Source organism: Vitis vinifera, chromosome 18, assembly GCF_030704535.1.
Source record: "Vitis vinifera cultivar Pinot Noir 40024 chromosome 18, ASM3070453v1".
Taxonomy (NCBI): domain Eukaryota; kingdom Viridiplantae; phylum Streptophyta; class Magnoliopsida; order Vitales; family Vitaceae; genus Vitis; species Vitis vinifera.
The window spans coordinates 27,620,270-27,641,829 of NC_081822.1; the positions used below are offsets into that span (position 1 = coordinate 27,620,270).

General features: G+C 32.3%; 1 pseudogene; it reads right to left on the reverse strand.

The window, feature by feature from the left end:
• The window catches only part of LOC132253149 (uncharacterized), a 62,290-nt pseudogene that overhangs the window by 10,311 nt on the left and 30,419 nt on the right, over positions 1-21,560 (reverse strand).

Consider the following 21,560-nt stretch of genomic DNA (forward strand, 5'->3'; position numbering starts at 1 on the left):
GAGACGTGAGAAGACTTCAAGAGAGAGATCAAGAAGCAGTTCTACCCTGAGGATGTGGCTTACCTGGCTAGGAAAAACATGAGGCGTCTCAAGCACATAGGCTCAATACGCAACTATGTCAATGAATTCTCTTCGCTCATGCTTGAGATTCCTAACATGACCAAGGAGGAGTTGTTATTCAACTTCATGGATAACCTGGAAGGGTGGGTCGAGAAGGAATTAAGGCGTTGAAGCGTTCAAGACTTAGCCACTACTATGGCAGTAATAGAGTCTTTAATGGATTACAAGAGGGGAGACTCCTCCCAGGTTGAGTCTTTGGAGGATAGCCACGCCACGGGTGGGGGAGACGAGGTTTCAAGGGACCACAATGCTCCTATAATGGGATCAGGTAAGATGCCTAACATCCGAGAAGGAAGGGGTAAGATGAAAAGGAAAGAGTTTACACCTAAAAGCAAATGCTTCCTATGTGACGGTCCACATTGGGCACGAGATTGTTCGAAAAGGAAAGCACTCAATGTCATGATCGAGGAGGGGGAATAGGAAGACGAAGCACATATGGCCTCGATGATGTTACTAAGTGCCCTCCAAGTCAACCCAAAGCCCAGTACGCCTAAGAAGGCAAAAGAGGAGTGAGCTGAGGTAGCTCGCTCACACATGGACAAGGTCACCAAAGGAAAGGTAAACTCGATGGGCAAGAGGAAGCAGCACTCCAAGCATCGAAAGTGTAGGGGTTTGCATCCATCTGAGGCCTCATAGGAGAAGGAGGTGAAAAATTTCCTAGCTGAACGGGTTACCAGGAGAGAGGGGTCTCTCCTCTGATAGAGTATCTAGTCCAATGGAAAGAACTACCTAAGAAGCAAGTAAGCTGGGAACATGCATATGCCTTGAGAAGGTTCTAGAAACACATTGAGAAGTTTCAAGAAGAGGCAACAATGGGGACGTCGACGGCATAGGTGAGGAAAAGTGTCACAAGATGCTTCAAATGACCCTCCCCATGGGCTTATATAGGAGGTGGGAAGCTTCTAGAGACCCTTGGAGACATCTACACTTAGCTACAAAGTGGAAGAGTATGGAAGCTTCTAGAGAGGGCTAGAGATGTCCATACATCTTTGCACTTGGCTAGAAGAGCATTGGAATAGTGGAGGTATTCTAGAATCTTCTAAAATCATTTTGTACATACCCTTGTACATATACTAGTGTAGGAGCTTCTAGATTATTCTTGATTTGTAAGGAACCCTCCAAGGTTCTAGAGAGTTCCATTGGTGCCTATAAATAGGTGAGGGCCTCATTTGGCCAAGGCACCATCCAAAACCACCCAAATCACTTCCTAACCAAGCAAGTTAGTTCCCAAAGCACTTGTAAAGCTTCATTTGAGCAATAAAAGCTTCCATTCTTTAAGTGTTGCCTACTACGCCCTCTAAAGCTTCTAAGTCGGGTGCATCTTAGCCTAGCAAGCTAAACATTGGGAGTAAGGCTAACTTAGCAAGATCAAGTGTCTTGACTTGTCTAAGTGTTGCACGAGCTTAGGAAAAGACTAAGTCTGTGACACTATACTATGTTGGCTAAACCACTCAGGAATTTGACTTCCAGGAACAAAAGTACTAGATTCAATATGTGGAGTATATGGCACCATCTGGGTCATGAAAATCATTGTCAAGTTATATGGAAATAATGTAGGAGTAATGCTCAAAGGAGTATAAGAATTATTACATAGGATTTAATTGATTTACTTTTACAATATGATCAAGAGAGAAATGAGAGAAACCTGGATTGGGAATTGAAATCTTGGTAATTTATTTGTCAGACTTTGCATTTCCCTTAATTTAGTTGCCATAAAGTTGATGCTTTCATTCTCAAACAGTCTGAAGCAATTAGAAAATGTGAATCATAGGTTTCACATGCAAATTCTTGGATATATTTTTCTTTTTCCTTGGATACAAAAGAAAGAATATATTTTTCTTTTCTCTTTCTCGAAATTTTCCCTATTTTTCTCCTTGAAAAGAGAGGTTAAGACTCTTTGTTATGAGAAAAGAATGGTTCTTGTATTTATAATTCCATTCATGATTTGAGGCGAGAAAATTGGTTAGTGAAACAACTAATAGGGATTCTTTGCCATTTTAAAAGGTAACAACAAATCAGAATTCTTGGACATTTCAAAAGGTAACTCAGAAGTCTTATTTTTCATCAATTTATTTTTCTCTTTGTACTTTTCATAATAAATTAAATGTTGTGACAATGAAATCTTTCATGCAAATAAGGTTAATTCAAGAACACACAAAGATAAAACAATCACACACGTTACATGAGGCTTTAACGTGGTTTGGCCAATCATGCCTACGTCCACGAATGAGCAAGAATTATTCCACTATACAATAGAGAATATTACAGATGACAGAACCAGATACAACTATTGGGTTTCCAAAATATCCCATGTTTCCCAACTCCTTGTATCCATACCCTACCACAAGTCTTCTCGTTCCATCGGATACCTCCCTTTCTTCCTCACATCTCTATCCATCACGTATAGTCTTTACAAGTCTATCTTCATCTCGTGACTTTTTTCCCTCATGATCTAGAATGTTTATAAAGATATTTCCAACAATTTTCTTTATTCTATAAGAAAATCTAATATTATAATAATATATTAACTTAGAAAATATTATATACAATATTCTTTATAAAAAGAGATCTTTACTAATTAGGAATTTGGGACAATTCCCAACATTAAATCAGATAATTTGGATTCTTTCTATTTCTTTTCTTCTTCAATTTCTTCCTATGATATAAAAAGACAAATAAATTTGAATAATCAATATTTACTTTAGAAAATTGATTGAAATATAATAACATGTCAAAAACAAATTAGCTGATTTTTAAGGTTATCACCAAACCAACCAGTTGTGAGTCATCATGGATGGGCAGTCTCACGCCTTTTATAACAATACTTAAATAGCATGGTTCTATGAGGCCCTAACCTTCTTATTTAACCCTTAAATATGGCTCGGCCCGGGCTGATAGAGGGGAAGATTGGGCCCACCTGTTGATTTCCTATTCTTTTTAAATTCTTATTTTACAGAGCGTAGGGCCCACCCAATTAAGAGCCAAGGAAAATACAAGAGCATGTGACGTAGGGCCCAAAAGCTGCTTGTAGCTGCGGCTACGTTTAACTTGGTGGTCTCGTTTTCAGTCTCCCTCCTCAACCAATCTCCGCCGTCCAAACAGCAACATGGCCTGACGTTTTGCCGTCCTTTCTGTGATTCATGGTTAGGCAGGCCACCTTAGTTTTTACAAAGGAAGCTTGTTATTTAATATTTGTTCAATATAGTAAAATAATTTAATAAATAAATTATTTAACAATTATTTTATTCTGCTTAATGGCTTTAAATTCTGAACTCTGCATTATCACAAAGTGTTTTGTGTAATTAATTTGATAAATTGACATATTATATAATAAGTCTACGTGGCAATCATTTGTGATTATTATAAACCAATTTTAGAGGTCCAAGTCATATTATTAAATTGATATGATTTTTGATAGTTCATTTAAAAGTATTTGACTTCTCCATAAGTTTTTTTGTCTTCTTTTAATAAGACAAAAAAGGGAAAACATTAATGGTCAACTATCCAACTACTCCAATTAGATTGCTTGAAAGGAAATTCTTTTAATAACACAAAAAGGGGAAAACATTAATGGTCAATTATCCAACTACTCCAAATAGATTGCTTGAGAGAAAAAGGATTCCGTAAAGGAAAAATAAGGGAGAATTATGATTTGAGGTGAGGTGAACCTCAAAATTGAACAAAGATGCGTAGATAACTTTTTATTGATTTTAAAAATATACTAAAATACCTATTGACCTTTTATATATATATTTTTAGTCTTTATTGCACTATTGTTCACACAACCAGAATAATTCTATTTTAACAATTTGGATTTTTTTTTAATTGTTTTTCAAAACTTTTTTTTATAAATAATTGAAAATCGGTATTATTTTATATCTAACAATTTGGTAAATTCTATAGACTAGATGGGTGCTTGTTTAGAGATAATAGACTTTGTGTGCCTAATAGTTCTATGCGTGAGTTGCTTGTGCGTGAAGCACATGGAGGTGGTTTAATGGGTCACTTTGGTGTAAGGAAGACTTTAGACGTATTACATGAACATTTTTTTTTACTAAAGATGAAACATGATGTGGAGAGAGCTTGTGCTAGATGCATTACCTGTAGGCAGGCCAAATCTACACTACAAGGAAAAAAAAATATGGTGACATTTATAATAAGTCACTATAAACATAGGGTGTCACTACAACATAGCGTCACCTTATCCACTGACACCATAGAGGGTATCAATTGGTGACATATTTGGAAACGACACCAAAGTAGATAAATGGTGACACATTCAGAAGCGACACCATATATTTTTAGTAATGCTTAATTTGATATAGAGTTGTATGAGATATATAAGGTGTCATATTAAATGCATCATCTTTGAGTTATGGTGTCACGTTAAATGTATCACTTTTAATTTATGGTGTCACATCATTGTAAATGATTATGGAAAATATGGTTGTTTTTTGTTGATTAGTTTGTAGATTTTTGTAATGCTTATTAATAAATAAGACCAACCTGTGTAAATTGTCCATAAATATAATAATCATAGTACATTTAACTTATATTTTCATAATGCTTATGAATTAACTTGTAACACATTACATCATCCAATAATATTTGTATATCAAATGTTCACAAAATGATAGTACATCAAACCCACCAAAAGTAAAAAAGAAAATTGAATACACATTAAAACATGATTTAGAAATGTTAAGTTCCCCAACATTCATGTATACTTGCATTTCATATGCATAAAACCGGCTAACCATAAAATGACACAAGAGTTGCATCCAAAAACCCAAAATTCTCAATTCCAAATAAAGTAACGTTTATGTCTAATAATGTATGGCATAAGAGTCATATCTAAAAACCTAAATCTTGTTGCCTCTTTCTCCTTTCTTTTTATTCTTCATACTATCCTCCCAAGAGTGTATACCTGCATTTCATAATTTAATGAGTTTTAGAGTTCTTATTGAAAATAAAAATGTGATGTTATAAACAATAAACAAATCTAAGTACTAATGTTTTCTTTTTCTTTTTCCTTTTTCTCATTTTGATATAAAAATAGTTCGTAAAGAATAAGTAATGTTATACAATACCAATGGAAAATTCAATCATATAACAACTAAGGGACTTACCATGAATGATCACAATACATTAATATGATTCATGATTAGTTATAACACAAAAGTAATCAATTCTTCTCTAATTTCATCAAATTCTACTTGAGAATATGTTTTTTTTTGTCATCAAACTGAAATCAAATGAGAATAACATTAATATCACAATAATTGGAAGTATGAAATTATGTACAATTCATTAAATGAGTAAAACCTTTAATGCATTAACTGTAAAATCAACAATTATTTCTTTAATGAATCTCATAACAAAGTAGTCACATTTGAACTCAAATAAAAAATAAATCAAAACTACAAAATCAAAATATAAATCTAAAATTTAAAAAAAATACTAATTTTTTACTTAAAATTTGCACTTTTTAAATTTATTTTTTTTATAATTCATTTTGCTTTTAAAAATCATTTTTAACATCTAATTCTTTATATATATATATATATATATATTTCTTGGAAGGATTTTTTAAATTTCAATATTTTTTTTAATGTTCATTTTGTGAAATAACAATGTCCATTAAATTTCATTTCAATTATATAAAATAAAATTTTAGTACCAAAATATAGAAATGTTTTCAACTACTAATATGATAAGACATGATATTATAACAAGCATGAAAATTGTTCATATAAGACAAAAAACCTAATTCATTATTAAAAAATGTTAAGAGAAATTAGAATGAGAAAGAATTAAAGAACTTTTCATAAAAATTATTGATTTTTTAACCATAACAATTATTAATATATTGGTTCATTTTTAAATACTTTCACAAGAATATATTTTAACTACAAGTTATTTTAATTTATCAAAAGATTTTTAGGAAATGAGTTATTATCCATTTATTATTATATTATTTTTCATAAAATATTTTCAGTCATTTCATACACGTTTTCAACTACTAAAATTATTGTTTTTATAGAATAAACAAAGAAGCATACACTTCTCCTCCGCTCACTAAGTCAACTATTACAATCACCATAATATTTTATTCACCTACCAATATCTCATTCCATTTAGATAACTCTCTCAACAAAATCATTTCTACAATACTTTTTACTCTCCTATGATATTAAATATTTTATTCCATTTAGGTGACTCTCAACACAAAGAAAAGTAGGAATGTCTTCTTAGGTTAACTGAACAAAGACTTTTTTTTTTTACTTTACAATATGTATAAAAAAACAATTATTTCTTACAAGAAATGTGGTAGAAAGGTCATTTTATTTTTAAAGAATTTTTTAGAATTTCTTAAACATTTACAAAGAATAGAACCTAACAATTTTATTTTTTAAAAAATTGATCAATTCAAAAAAGAAAGAAGAATATTATTTTTTAAGAAAAGTTAATAAACTACTTTATTCTTGAATTATCTAAACAAAACTTACTAAAAAATATTTTATCCCAAATTTATTTTCAAAACTTTTTTATTGACAACTATCTCATATATAAATTATTTTATTATATAGAGAAATTCTTGTTTTATTTTTTTTAGAGAAAAATTCACTTGTTTATTAAATATCAAAGATATGTCTATTATATATATATAAATTCTCTTATTTTCATACAAGAAATTTCCATTTCTGCCTAAAATACTTTTAGAAAAATCATTGCTAACAAAATTTTATTTTTAAAACTATTTTCAACATTCTTATTTAAAAAAAATTATCACCGGATTATTTTCAAAAAAGATAGTCCTAAAAAAATTAACCATTTATAACCTAATTTAAACTCAAAAATTATCCCCAATATTATTTTATATTCCTAAATTATTTTCAAACAAAATAACAATTATTAATATTTTGATTCATTTTTAAATACTTTCACAAAAATATATTTTAACCACAAATTATTTTAATTTATCAAAATATTTTTAGGAAATGAGCTGTTTTCCATTTATTACTATCCTATTTTTCAAAACATATTTTCAAGCATTTCATTCACATTTTAAAATTTCAAATACTAAAATTATTGTTTTTATAAAACAACAAAGCATGTAAATTTCAACTACTAAAATTATTGTTTTTATAGAATAAACAAAGCAACATACACTTCTCTTCCATTTACTAATTCAACTATTACAATCACCCCAATTTTTTGTTCACCTACCAATAATTCATTCCATGTAGGTGACTCTAAAAAAAAAAAGTCATATTTATAATACCCTTTACCACTCTGATACCCAATATTCTATTCCATTTAGGTGACTCAATACAAAGAAAGTAGAAATGTTTTCTTCGATTAATCGAAGAAAACCCTAAATAGCTTAAGTGCTTTTGGATTAATTGAGCATCATCTTGTAGTAGATGTCAATCTCTGTTGTTAGACTTCACCAAAAAGCTCCTAGCACGGTAGAAAAAAGTATCAAATATAGTCAAGTCTTCAATAAAATATTTTCACATGTGAAAAATTACAACCAATACACTATATAGTCAAGTCTTCAATAAAATATTATTTCATGTGAAAAATTACTACAAACTAGTGTATCTCTCATTCTCAATTAGACAAAAAATTTAAAAATCATTCATTTTTCTTGTTTTCATTTGTTTTGGGGCTTATTAGCAATGAAACGAAAAATATGTTAGAATGTTAAATCTAGTTTTTACTTCCTTGGAACTCGATAAAAAACATCATTTACAAAACCCACATCATAGATATACTAAATCAAGAGATATAAAACAATTCTACTAACAAAGATTTTTGCATTAATAAAAAAAAATGAAGATGATAGATAAGGGATCTTGACTTACCTGAGATTTTACGAAGCAAAGAATATCAATTATGGGTGTGCCGACCATGGGTGTGAGAAGAAGGAGAAGAAAAAGATGGTTAGGGTTAAGCAATAAGATTTTTTATATTAGTTAATGTATATATGGAAACAATGGACTTTTCTTAAATTGTTCCTACTCACTATTTTAAAAAAGGGCCCATTGAGTTATAAAATTTAAATTTTTTTATTTCATATGGTGTCACTTCCAAAAAATGACACCATAAATCTGAAATTAGCATCATCTAACTACCCTAATTGAAGATTTTTTATATGATGTGTCACCTTTATAAATTTTAAGCTCAATGGTGTCATTATTTTAAATGCGACACCATAAATAGTGACATCATAAATTATTTTTGTAGTAGTGCTAGAGTCTTACCACGTGGATTATACACTCCTTTATCTATACCTAGTGCACCTTGGGTCGATATTTCTATGGATTTTGTTTTAGGCTTGCCTAGGTCAAGGAATGGTAGGGATTCAATTTTTGTGGTTGTTGATAGGTTTTCTAAGATGGAACATTCCATATCTTGTCATAAAATTGATGATGCAACCCACATTGCTAATTTGTTCTTTAGAGAGATAGTACAGCTCCATGGTGTTCCTAGGAGTATTGTGTTTGATCGTGATGTTAAGTTCCTTAGCTATTTTTGAAAAGTCTTATGGGGAAAGTTGAGAACTAAACTATTGTTTTCGACTACTTGTCACCCCCAAGCAGATGGACAAACTGAGGTAGTAAATAGGACTTTATCTATTTTGTTGCGTACTATAATTCAGAAGAACTTGAAAAATTGGGAGGATTGTTTGTCGTTCATTGAGTTTGCATATAATCGAAGTGTTCATTCTACTACTAATTTTTCACCATTTAAGATTGTTTATGGTTTTAATCCACTAACTCCTTTGGATTTGCTGCCTTTACCAGTTAATGAAATGACTAGTTTGGATGGTGAAAAGAAGGCTGAGATGGTGATGAAACTCCATGAAAGTGTACGAAAACATATAGAAAAGAAAAATGAGCAATATGCGACCAAAGCTAACAAGGGCTGCCAACAAGTCCTCTTTGAACCGGGTGATTGGGTTTGGGTGCATATAAGAAAAGGAAGATTTCCAACCTGTAGGCAGTCCAAGCTGCATCCTAGAGGGGATGGTCCATTTCAAGTCCTTGAGAGAATCAATGATAATGCATACAAGTTGGATCTTCCAGGTGAGTATAACATTAGTGCTACAGTTAATGTTTCTGATCTTTCTCCTTTTGATGTAGGTGACGATTCGAGGACGAATCCTTTTGAAGAGAGGGGGAATGATGAGAATCAACAAGCATTCAAGGATCCATTGCATGTTCCAGTTGGGCCTATTACTAAAGCAAGATCCAAGAAGATCAAAGAAGCACTTAATGGGCTAATTCAAGATATTTGGGCTGATTCTAACGCAGGACATTCCAAGCTTGGCCCAAAGGAAGATGAAGGTGTAATAAATTTAATCCAAGCTATTAAGGGCTAATCTGGCTTGATTGGGTGTGATTTATGACATGGATTAATGACTGATTGACTTTCCAACTCCATATCAGTTAATAGACATTTTTCCTAGTCTAGAGTTTCTAATTTCAGGCCAAATCTACCTTAATTTTAGGCTTTTATTATTTAGAATGTTTTTTTAGCTATTTTCCTATTTTGGATCTGCTAAATTAAGACCAAATCAACTTTTATTTAGGGTTTTAATATTTATTAAGTTTTTTTCTCATGACATATAAATAGCATGCACTCCTTGTAATATGGAAGAATTTTGATTGAATAAAAAATCAGAAAAAGTGAGGCTTTGCTCTTCTTTTGGTTCTTCAAGAACTGTGAACTTATCAGGGATTCTTCCTTATGGCGTTCAAACTTTATAGCTTCGATTCTTGATTCCATTGTAATCATTGGGCCAAGGTCTGTTACTTATACTTTTGGTTCGCGTTTCACTTATAAACGTTGGGTCAAGGTTCTATCAAAAATCTGTATTTTAGCTTTCTTGGGCAATTATTCCAATACTGTTTGTTGGGTCTCAAAGCGTGTCGATTGAGGTTCGCATAAACCAACCTTGACTTTTCAATAGCGTGCAAAAGACCCAATGCAATATCTCCTCCCCTTAGATCATTGATTCTAAAGGTACGAATCCATTTTCGATTCAAAGCTGCATAGAGATGATCTATGAAATTGTGTTTGGCATCTTCATCTTCATCCCAAAAGCTCAAGAAATCTTCATATTCCGATGGACCAATAGAAGAAGAAGAAGAAGAAGAAAAAGACACCCTTTGACGATCCATCCCATCGAGGTTCTTCTCAACATGTAAGAGTTCTTGATTTAGACTCTTCCAAATAACAAAAGTAATCTCCTCAATAACATGTGCCTCAGGCCTGTAAGTGGTAAAGCATGAGACATGTGCTGTGAGTCAACAGTTTCAAATGCTACCAAACATGAAGAACATTTGATTATGCTTTTAGCTTTATTTAGAAAACTAGAATTATGGGCAAATAAAATGTGTTGAAGGGATAAGGTCGAACCACTTGGTTCACATATTCAAGAGTTTTCATTATGCCAACATATACATTAACGATGGAAACGGTTGTCCTTTAATCATCATTTCTGAGCACCATTCCACACAAGAAGAGCAATCACCTCCCTTCTTAGATGATATTAGCCTTTATTTGAAACTTAACACACATTCATCACATCTATCATAAGATGATATTTGTATCATAAAAATACTATAAAAAAAAATAAAAAATCAAAGACTAGTTTTTTTTTTTTTTTTTTTAAGTCTCAATAGGAAATTGTAATAATCGGGTATTTTTTGTCACATGGAAATTAGGAGTTCAAAAATTTCCTAATAAAATAGTGGTTAAAAAGTCAAAAAGATAAAATTAAGTACACATGTCAGATTTGGATTAGTAAAATCCAAAGAACTTTAGTGGTCAAATAAATAAAAGCCCTTTTAAATATTAAACAAAAAAAAAACAGTTTCTTATAAAAATTAATTAGGTGGATGGTAGGGTCAAATTTGGGATAGCTTCATATTTTTTGCTTTAACTGAAAATCAAAATCAAAATTAAAGTAATAATTTTTAAGGGGTAATGTTGATGTTGTAAAAGTTTTATTAAACATGAAAAAATTTCTTGTGTAAACAAAAATAGAATTATAAAATTCTTATAAGAAATAAGATTTTTATGACTACTATATGCAACCTTTTTTAAAAGTTATAAGTTTTTTTAAAAAAAATAATTAATAAGTATAAAAACTTTTATTCAACTTAATTTTATTTATTTTTAACTCTTAAAAGTCAATCTAAATAAAATTTAAATATATTTGAAAATCACTTTTAAAAATTTAAAAAGTCACTTAAAAATAATTTATGAACATTTTTTTTTAATTTATGTTTAAATACTAAGTGATTCTTTTTAAAATCATTTATAATGTAAAAGTATTTTTTTATGGATAAAAACATTACAAATAAAAAACATTTTAATCACAATTAATTTATTTTTTAATTCATAAAATTTCATTTATTGTTATTTATTTTTTGGGATTTAATTCTTTACAATTATTTTTGAGTGTTTATAAAGTATAATTAGGTCATGCCCAAATTTATTCCTTTTAACTCTATCTATTAGGTATTGGTAGCGTGAAATTTTGGCCTCTCTCCACCTTTCTTCGCTTCTGACATTGTCATGCCACAACTACTGATGATCGAAGAAAATGAGACAATGGTCAATGAATATTCAGGACTCTAGAACTTTCCTGCCAACTTAATATATTGACTTGGACTTGGAGAGTTCGGTCAATTGCAGCAACTTAGTTAGTTGGTAAGTGTCTTTTCACTGAACCATAAATTCAAATGATCAACTCCTGCGTTTTAATTTACAAAAATCAGTGATTTGTTTTATTATTTTAATTTAAGGAAGCAGGAAAGTGCTTACTTTAATGTAAAATAAAAAAATAAAAAATAAAAAATGGGAGTTGAAAAGTAATCAAATCACTAAAAAACAGATTTGGAGTTTTTCGGTGTGGGGTTAAACTCATTTGTGATCGGTGATTTTTTTTTTTTTCCTTTTCCTTTATCTTGGTGTAGATTTTGTGGTATTGTTACTAAAATAGAAAGTAAAAACATAAATTATTTACAAATTATTTTAACTTTAGGAAAAAGCATTTATTTTAATTTAAAATAAATAAATAAAAAATAATTGACTTTATGTAAAAATTAAAGAAACCATTTCATGACTTTTTCACAAGTATCCATTTAGATCATAGTCTGTTTTGTTGAGGAGAAAATGAAAAGAACAGGGCTGTAGCAGAAAAACAGAGTATGACAAAGAGAAAACAGAGTATTGGAAACTCTGGAACTGAAATGTATTCTTGCTTTTTTTACTAACTCATCTGATTGATTTACATTTGTTTTTATATCAAAACTTCTGGAGTTTAACTTTGGTTACCAACTGACTTTAGTTACTAATTGACCTGACCATAGTTACAGGTTAGCTAACTTCCTAATTGAAATTGGTTAGCTTAACACCCCCCCTCAAGCACAACCTGGAGAAACAGCAAGGTTGAGCTTGGTAAGCAGATATTGAAACCTAGGAATAGACAAGGGCTTAGTGAATAAGTCAGCCACTTGTTCTACAGAAGGAACATAAGATACCACTAGTTTTTTATCTAGCACCTGCTCACGAACATAATGGACATCTACTTCAATATGCTTCGTTCGGGAATGAAATACCGGATTAGCAGCTAAGGCACCAGCACCTTGATTGTCACACCATATGACAAGTGTGTTGACAAGAGAAATTCCAAGTTCTGAAAAAAGAGAACGTAGCCATGCTACTTCAGTTGATGCATGAGCGAGGGCGCGATACTCTGCTTTGGTTGAGGATCTTGCAACCACAGGCTGTTTACGGGAGCTCCATGTGAGAAGATTGGTGCCAAGAAACACACAGTAGCCAATTGTAGAGCGACGATCATCAATTGAACTTGCCCAATCTACGTCGGTGTATACTTGAAGATGCAAAGATGAAGCTGGAGTGAAGTGCAGTCCACGATGAACTATGCCCTTGAGATATCGTAATACTCTTTTACATGTTGTCCAATGGAGCTCAGTAGGTTGCTGCAAGTATTGACTAAGTTTGTTTACAGCAAACGCTATGTCCGGTCTTGTGTAAGTTAAATATTGGAGAGCACCAATGGTGCTTCTATAAAGTGTGGGATCAGAAAATGCAGGACCCGAGGTTGCATGAAGTTTGAGGGCTGCACTCATGGGAGTAGGAACTGGTTTAGCTGAATGCATTTTGGTCTTAATGAGGAGATCAGTCGTGTATTTTGACTGTGTAAGATGAAGACCAGTTGTTGTGAGAAGAGCTTCAAATCCAAGAAAGTCTTTCACAAGACCCAGGTCTTTTAGTGCAAACCTGTTCTGAAGATCCTGAATAAGAGTTTGAACAAGTGGAACATTGTTGCTTGTAATGAGTAGATCATCAACATAGACCAGCAACAAAAGAAAATTGCCATTGTGCTTGTAGATGAACAGGGACGTATCTGACGTGGAGGAGATGAAGCCCCTAGTATGAAGAGCTTCCCTGAGCTTGTGGAACCAGGCACGTGGTGCCTGTTTAAGGCCATATAGTGCTTTCTGTAGCTTACAAACATGTTGGGGATGAGATGTGCTAACAAATCCAACTGGTTGGGAAAGATAAACAGTCTCTGTAATCTCTCCATTGAGGAATGCATTGTTGAAATCAATTTGTCGAATTTCCCAATTATATGTTATAGCCAATGTAAATACAACTCGAATAGTAGAGGCTTTGATCACTGGACTGAAAGTATCAGTAAATTCCATACCTGCATATTGTTGAAATCCTTTGGCTACTAGTCTGGCCTTGTAGCGTTGGATGGTACCATCAGAATTATATTTGACACGAAAAATCCATTTGCTATCTATGACATTCATGGATGGATGAAAGGGAACCAAGGTCCAAGTATTGTTCCGGACTAAGGCTTGATATTCTTCAACCATAGCTGTGTGCCAGTTGGGATTTTTCAACGCTTGACTAACAGTGGTAGGAAGTTGGTCTGAGGGTGAAATGGAAGTAGACAGGTATGTGATGTGGTCTGGGAGTAGTTTGGGTTTGATTGTACCCACCTTTGAACGAGTAGTCATGGGATGAAGGGAAGGAACTGAAATAGGAGGTGAGAGTATAAAAGGGGACACTGGTCTTGATGCAGTTGGACACATGGAAGGAGGAGAAGAGGTCTGTGACATGGTTTGTAAAAGGGGTATAGAGAAAGATGTGGAGGAAGTGTGTGGAGTAGGGCTGGAATCATTCATTGGTAGAGATGAGTAGGGAAATGTTTTTTCATCAAAAATAACACTTCTTGAAATGTAAACTTTCCCGGAAGGATGCAAACATAGGTATCCTTTATGGGAGAGACTATATCCAATAAATGTGCATTTAGTTGACTGATATTCTAGTTTATGGTTTTTGTAAGGTCGGAGATACGGATAGCAAGCACAACCAAAGGTCTTCAAGAATAAAAAATCAGGTGATGATTTAAACAAGAGTTCATAGGGAGTCTTACAATGGAGAACTGGAGTTGGTAGTCTATTGACAAGGTAAGTTGCTGTAGAGAAGGCATGCCACCAGAAAGTAAGTGGCAATTGAGACTTAGCCAACAAAGTCAATCCAATTTCTACAATGCTTCTATGCTTTCGCTCCACCTTCCCATTTTGTTGATGAACATGAGGACAAGGATGACGGAAGAGGATGCCTTTCTTCTGCAGAAGAGATTGAAGGGGATGAAACTCTCCACCCCAGTATGTTTGTAGACACTTAAGTTTGGTGGGAAATTGTCGATCTACCAATGCTATGAACTGCAAGACAATTGATGTTGCTTGGGACTTTTGTTGCATGGGATAAATCCAAGTATAGTTTGTAAAAGCATCTACAAATGCAATGTAATATTTGTACCCATCACATGAAGTTGTATGTGCAGGTCCCCACACATCCGAAAAAACTAGTTCAAATGGAACTTGTGTTTTATTAATAGTGGTAGGGAGTGGAAACTGTTTTGCCTTGCCTAAAGGACAAGCAGTACAAAAACTGAGTTCATTTTGGAGCTTGGATTTAATGCCCAATCTGTCAAGTACTAGAGACACAATTTTGTTGCATGGATGACCCAATCTTTGATGCCACAAGTGTCCAACACCCGTGTTGTTGTCTTCTACACACCTTGTAGACTCAATTTTATTTACTTGCAGGCTATATCCAACAGATGGAGCAGCTGATTGTTTGTTGACAGTAGACGGAGTAGTAGCTAGATGAGGTAGAAACACATTTGTATCTTCAAAGAAACCTGCAAACTGTCGGTTAGATGAGACCTTGGAGATATCCAGCTGATATAGGCCTTCCTTAAGGTTGCCTTGGAGTAATATCTCTCTGGACTTCTTGTCCTTAACAAAACAGCAATGAGAGTCAAACTCAAGAATAACATCATTATCTTGAGTGAATTTAGCTACACTGATAAGATTTTTAGTGATATGAGGTACATGAAGTACATTGGCAAGATGCAATGACTTGGAAGATTTACGTGAAGGAAAAGAAGTATGACCAACACTAGATATATCTAGTGTTTGTCCATTGCCTACCACAACATTACCTGTGCCAGAGTAGTGATCAGAGACATTAAGAGTATTGGAATCAGTGGTCATGTGGTGAGTAGCACCACTGTCAACAAACCATGAAGTGTTTGAATCAAGATCTGGAGCAACAATATAGGCATGAGGAGAAGTGCTTGTTGAATCAAGTTGTTGGTGTGAATTCTGAATTGGACGTGATGGTACCAGTGGCCCTGTGGAATAATATTGAGGCTGATGCAGTGGAGGTGGCCGAAGTTGAGGTTGTTGTGGTTGATGAAGAGATGAAAACTGTTGATTTTGTGCACGTGGTGGAGATTGGAAGTACACATCAAAACGGTGGAAGCACTTCATAGCAGTATGTCCCATTTTTCCACACAATTGACAAACAATTCTTGAAGTTTGTGGATTACGTACATTTCTAGGACGAAAATTCTTGCTGCTTGAGCCTCTGAACTGTCCATTATTAGTGTTAGAGTTTTGAACACCTCCAACTGTAATATGTGCTGCTGGTGGAACATCAATAACAGATGCTGCTGAAAGTTGCTCAAGACGAATTTCATGACTTTGCAGCAGATAATGGACCTCTTGTAGAGATATTGCCTCAGATCTAGACGTAATATTCACAACAATTGTTTCAAATTCTGGTCCTAATCCACCTAAGATGTAAAGAATTAAATCTTCATCTGGTACAGGTTTTCCAGAGGCAGAGAGCATATCTGCTATGTTTCTCATTTTCAGCACATAATCATTTATGCTTAGAGCACCTTTCTTTAATGATTGTAGCATGAACCGTAGTTGAAGAGTTCTTGCTTTTGAATCCGAGACAAAAAGTTTTTCAAGAACACTCCATACTTCGGCTGATGTTTGACAATTAACCACATGACCATACATGGCTTCAGATATGGAAGCAAGAATCCAACTCAACAAGAATTGATCTAAAATCACCCACTGATCATAATGATTACAAAAAAAAATTCTAATATTCACGTTCTTTTATTTAATTACTTATTTTCGTTATTATTATTCTATTTATTTATTCACTTATTTATTTTTAAATTCCATTTTAAATAATTTTTTAAAAATTCCGACCTCCGAATTTAATTTCCTATTTCAAAATTCTAATGTTTACGTTCATTTCTTTAATTATTTATTTTCGTCATTATTATTCTATTTATTTATTTTTTTTAAATTCCATTCTTAAACAATTTTTCGAAATCCCGACTCCCGAATTTAATTTCCCCTTTAAAAAAATTCTAATATTCACATTCATTTCTTTAATTATTTATTTTCATTATTATTATTATTCTATTTATTTATTTATTTTTAAAATCCCATCTTTAAACAAATTTTCAAAATTCCGATTTCCAAATTCTAAAATTCTAATTTTCACATTTATTTATTTAATCATTATTATTATTATTTCACTTATTTATTTTTAAAAATTCCATCATTAAGTAATTCTTCAAAATCCCGATTTCCAAATTCAATTTCTAACTCCCGGAATTCCAATTTCCATATTTATTTATTTAATCCTTATTATTATTATTTTATTTATTTACTTTTAAAATTCCATCTTTAAGTAATTATCAAAATTCCGATTTCCAAATTTAATTCCCAATTTCAAAAACTCCAATATTCACGTTCATTTATTTAATTATTATTTTCGTTATTACTATTATTATTATATTTATTTATCCTATTTATTTATTTATTTTTAAAATTTCATCCTTAAACAATTTTTCAAAATTCCGATTTCTGAATTTAATTTCCAATTTTCAAAGTTCCAATTTTTTACACTTATTTATTTAATCATTATTATTTTCTTTATTATTAGCATTATTCCATTTATTTATTTATTTATTTCCTTTAAAAATACCAATCATTAAAGTTCAATTCTTCAAATATCCAATGTCCTAATTCAATTTTCAATCCTAAAAATTCCACTATTCATTCTTGTTCTTTTAAATATTATTTTCGCTAATTAGTATTATTATTCCATATTTATTTATTTATTTCAATCATAAAAGTTCGATTATTCAGAACCCGACTTCCAAATTTAATTTCCAGTCTCAAAAACTCCACCGTTCATATCCTGATGTTTAATGATTATTGTCGTTATTAATGTTATCACATCCATTTGTTTATTCAGTTATTCATATATCAAAGATCTCATCTCTAAATAATTTCGTAGATTTTCAATCTCTAAGTTTAATATTCAATCTCTAAAAATTCCATCTTTCGCAATTATTTATCTGATCTTTACTATTTCACCATCGTTATTATTCCATTCATTTATTTATTCACTCATCCACTTGTCCACTTATTTAAAATCCCCTCTCTAAATTCAACTTCCAATTTCCAAAATTCCCGTCTTCATGATTATTTATCCAATCATTATTATTTTCGTTATTTTACTCATTTATTTATTCGGTTGTTCATTCATTTAAAATTCCATTCCTAAGTAATTCATCAAATTTCCAATCTCTAAGTCCAATTTCCAATTTTCGAAACCCCTAACTTCCGCAATTATTTATCCAACCATTATTACTTCGTCATCATTATTTCATTCATTTATTTATTCACTTATTCATTTATTTAAAACTCCATCTTTAAATAATTCCTTAAAATTCCGATTTCGAAATTTAGTTCTCTAAAATTCCAATTCTCTAATTTCCGAACTTAATTTTCAATTTCCCATGCTCCAATTCTCGTATTTATCCCGTTACTTATTATTATCATTATCACTATTATTTTATTCATTGTTTCTAAAAATTCTGCCTTCGAATGATTTCCAAGATTTCCAATTTTTATAATTCAATTTCCATAGTTTCTACTTCTCAAATAACTTTCAATTCTGATTTCTTTCAAAATTTAATTTCCAAGGTCCCAATTTTCGTAATTTATTTTTTTTAAATCCCAAACTCTCAAATCATTTTCAAAATTCCAATTTCTTTCAAATTTAATTTCTAAAATTCTCATTCTCACATTTAATTTCTAAAAGTCTGATCTTCAAATAAACTCTAAAACTCCAATTTTCAAGTAATCTTCGAGACTCCAATTTTTCAAATAAATTTCAAAAATCCAATTTTCTCTCAAATAGTTTTAATTCCACTCTGGTTTTCAAACAATCTTCTGCTCCTCTTGATTTTAATAAGCATGAATGAATTTTTCATAATTCCAGAATAATGGAATCTGTGATATTAAGTCATGCAAAATGAACAGGCTTTGGTGGGGGCCCAACATGGGTGACTTTATGATTGATTGATTTATTGTTTGATTGGATTATCATACGTGATTGACTTATCCTACTCTCTGACATGCATGAGGTTATCCCTAAATTGTGTACTAACCCTCTCTATTGATAGCGCATGGTGGCTCGTTGCCCAGGTATGTACCTATTTTCCCTTTAATTGTTGTCTATGCATGTCCTGATTCTCACACGTGCATGATCACCCTAAGTATTCATTGATTTTCACATCAATTGTCACAACAACTTCATTTTATTAGTAGAGACCCAACTTTAGGGACTTAGAGGGGTGCTATGGTTTTTACCGTACCTTCCTGATAAGTAACCTGACCCCCGAGCCCGATCCGGTTTTTCGTAGATCACCTTTTCCAAAATAAGGAGTCGCACTTAGGGTTTTCTTTCTTATTTTGTTTACCCTTTTAAAAATAAAACAAAAATAAGTGGCGACTCCAAGTCATTTTCTTAATCAATAAAAATCATTTTTCAAATTAAAATCGAGCTCGCCATCGAGTGGAAAACGCATGAGCCGAAATGTAGGGTCCACACATTTATAATTTCAAAAATTATTAATATGATTCCTAACCTTCTATGAATCAAAATAAAAATTGTCAAATCAAGATAATTTTAAACTATGCCATTTCAAACTTTTCTAATACAACATGATATTTTATCATGTGCAAAGAAATTGGAATGGCCAAAAGTTGTCAAATCTAGATATATCTACTGTGGACATGGCGTTGGGGAGCTTCTTAGCATTGTAGTCGTCTATTTAATGAGCTGTTCATATTGAAATTAATTAAGGTTGAAATAGGAACACAGCATCAAATTCCAATTCTCTTTTTCATAATCAAAGATAACATCAAATTCTACGACTTCCGTGGCAAATCAAAGACTTTACAATGTTGTCAAATCAAATTCTATGCCATGTTGTCAAATCAAAATAGGAACACAACATCAAATTCTCTTTTTCATAATCAAAGACTTCGGTGGCAAATTCCACCGTAGCATATCTCAAAGATGATTTAAATTCCATTATCTTTATAGACTTTTAACAATCCAAGAAATTGACGTTAATAATCCCAGACACAATATTCTACGACTTTACATTATTCTTCTTATGAGCAGAAAATAAATCATGAAAGCTGAATAATACGAATATTTAATGAAATCTTTGACATGTTATTTCTTTGCAACTTCAACATGGCGGCATGTCGGATGGAGGAGACAACATTTGAGCTTCTAGGCGTTTACCATTGTTCACTATGAATGCAGTTTCCATGCCCCAAGTCAGATGTTGTTCTACATGGCAGTGCATGAACCGCACTCCTGAAATAGAGAAAATATACAACATTACACCTAACTTAAATTGTAATATTAAGAAAAATTATTTCCTTGGTATGCAGGTTGGCAGTTTCAAGGTGCTTTATTTTTTATTTTTTATTTTTTTTTATTTTGTTTAATAGAGGACATGAGTGCTTGGTAAGTGTCTTTTCTCTAAACCATAAATTCAAATGATCAAGTCCTACGTTTTAATTTACAAAAACCAATGATTTGTTTTACTAGTTATTTTAATTTAAGGAAGCAGAAAAGGGTAATTAGGCTCAAATTTGGAGTTCTTTCAGTGTGGGTTAGACTCAATTTGTGCCCATGCAATGAAAATGGGTGATTTTTTTTTTTCCTTTTCCTTTATCTTGGTGTAGATCTTGTGATATTGTTATTAAAATAGAGGGTAAAAATATAAATTATATACCAATTACCTTTTCAAAGAGATGGGGAGAAAGAAAGACTCCACCCACAATTTCATGGACGTATGGGGGTTTAGGGAGGAATAAAGGAAGAGAAGGCTGAGAGAGGTGGATGAGAGTGCTTCTTACTAAGAGAAGTATGGGCTAGATTATAGTCTTTCCTAATTTTTCTGAGATTTAAGTCTAGGTCGGTATAGGGGACCCAAAGTTTCTATTTTTACAAGTTTCTCATAATCTGTTGTGATACGATATAATTTTTGGAAGTTCAGACTTGATTCAGTTCTTAACAAATTTTGGTCAGACTAGGGATCAGTTAGTAGATGTTCTCATTTAATGGATTATTATGACATTAGGTTGAGAAAAAGTGTGGAAATTAGGTTGAGAGAGAGCATTACCAATCATATGTAACATGCTAAGTAACATTTAGTAGATAATTTTATTTTATTTTTTTTATCCCTACTGCGATTTGAACCTGGAAACTCCTGCATCCCCACACCTTAAAAAAAAAAACCCATTGCCACTTTAGTTAGGCCTCAAGGGTTGCCCCTCACTCCCTGCAGTTACTTGCGTGAAAGACCCCTGCGAAGGATAATCGCACCTGAACACGAAATGGCCACATCTAGCTGATGTGTGTGGCTACAGAAGCCCACATGTTGGCTGTGGGTGAGGGAAGTTTCACTTAAGGGACTCCCCTCATGTGTGATCAACATACGCTACTTTGGTGCTGCCTAAACTTGTACCAGGGTTTGACAGATTTGTATGAACTAGACTCACCTTGCCTATATTCTTAGGCATCAAGTTGGGATGATTCAAGGGTCCTGGCGTGGGACCAAAAGCTTCTTGATGTGGGCATAATTGCCATTTGTAGCATGTGTTGAGCATGCTCTAGCCCAATGA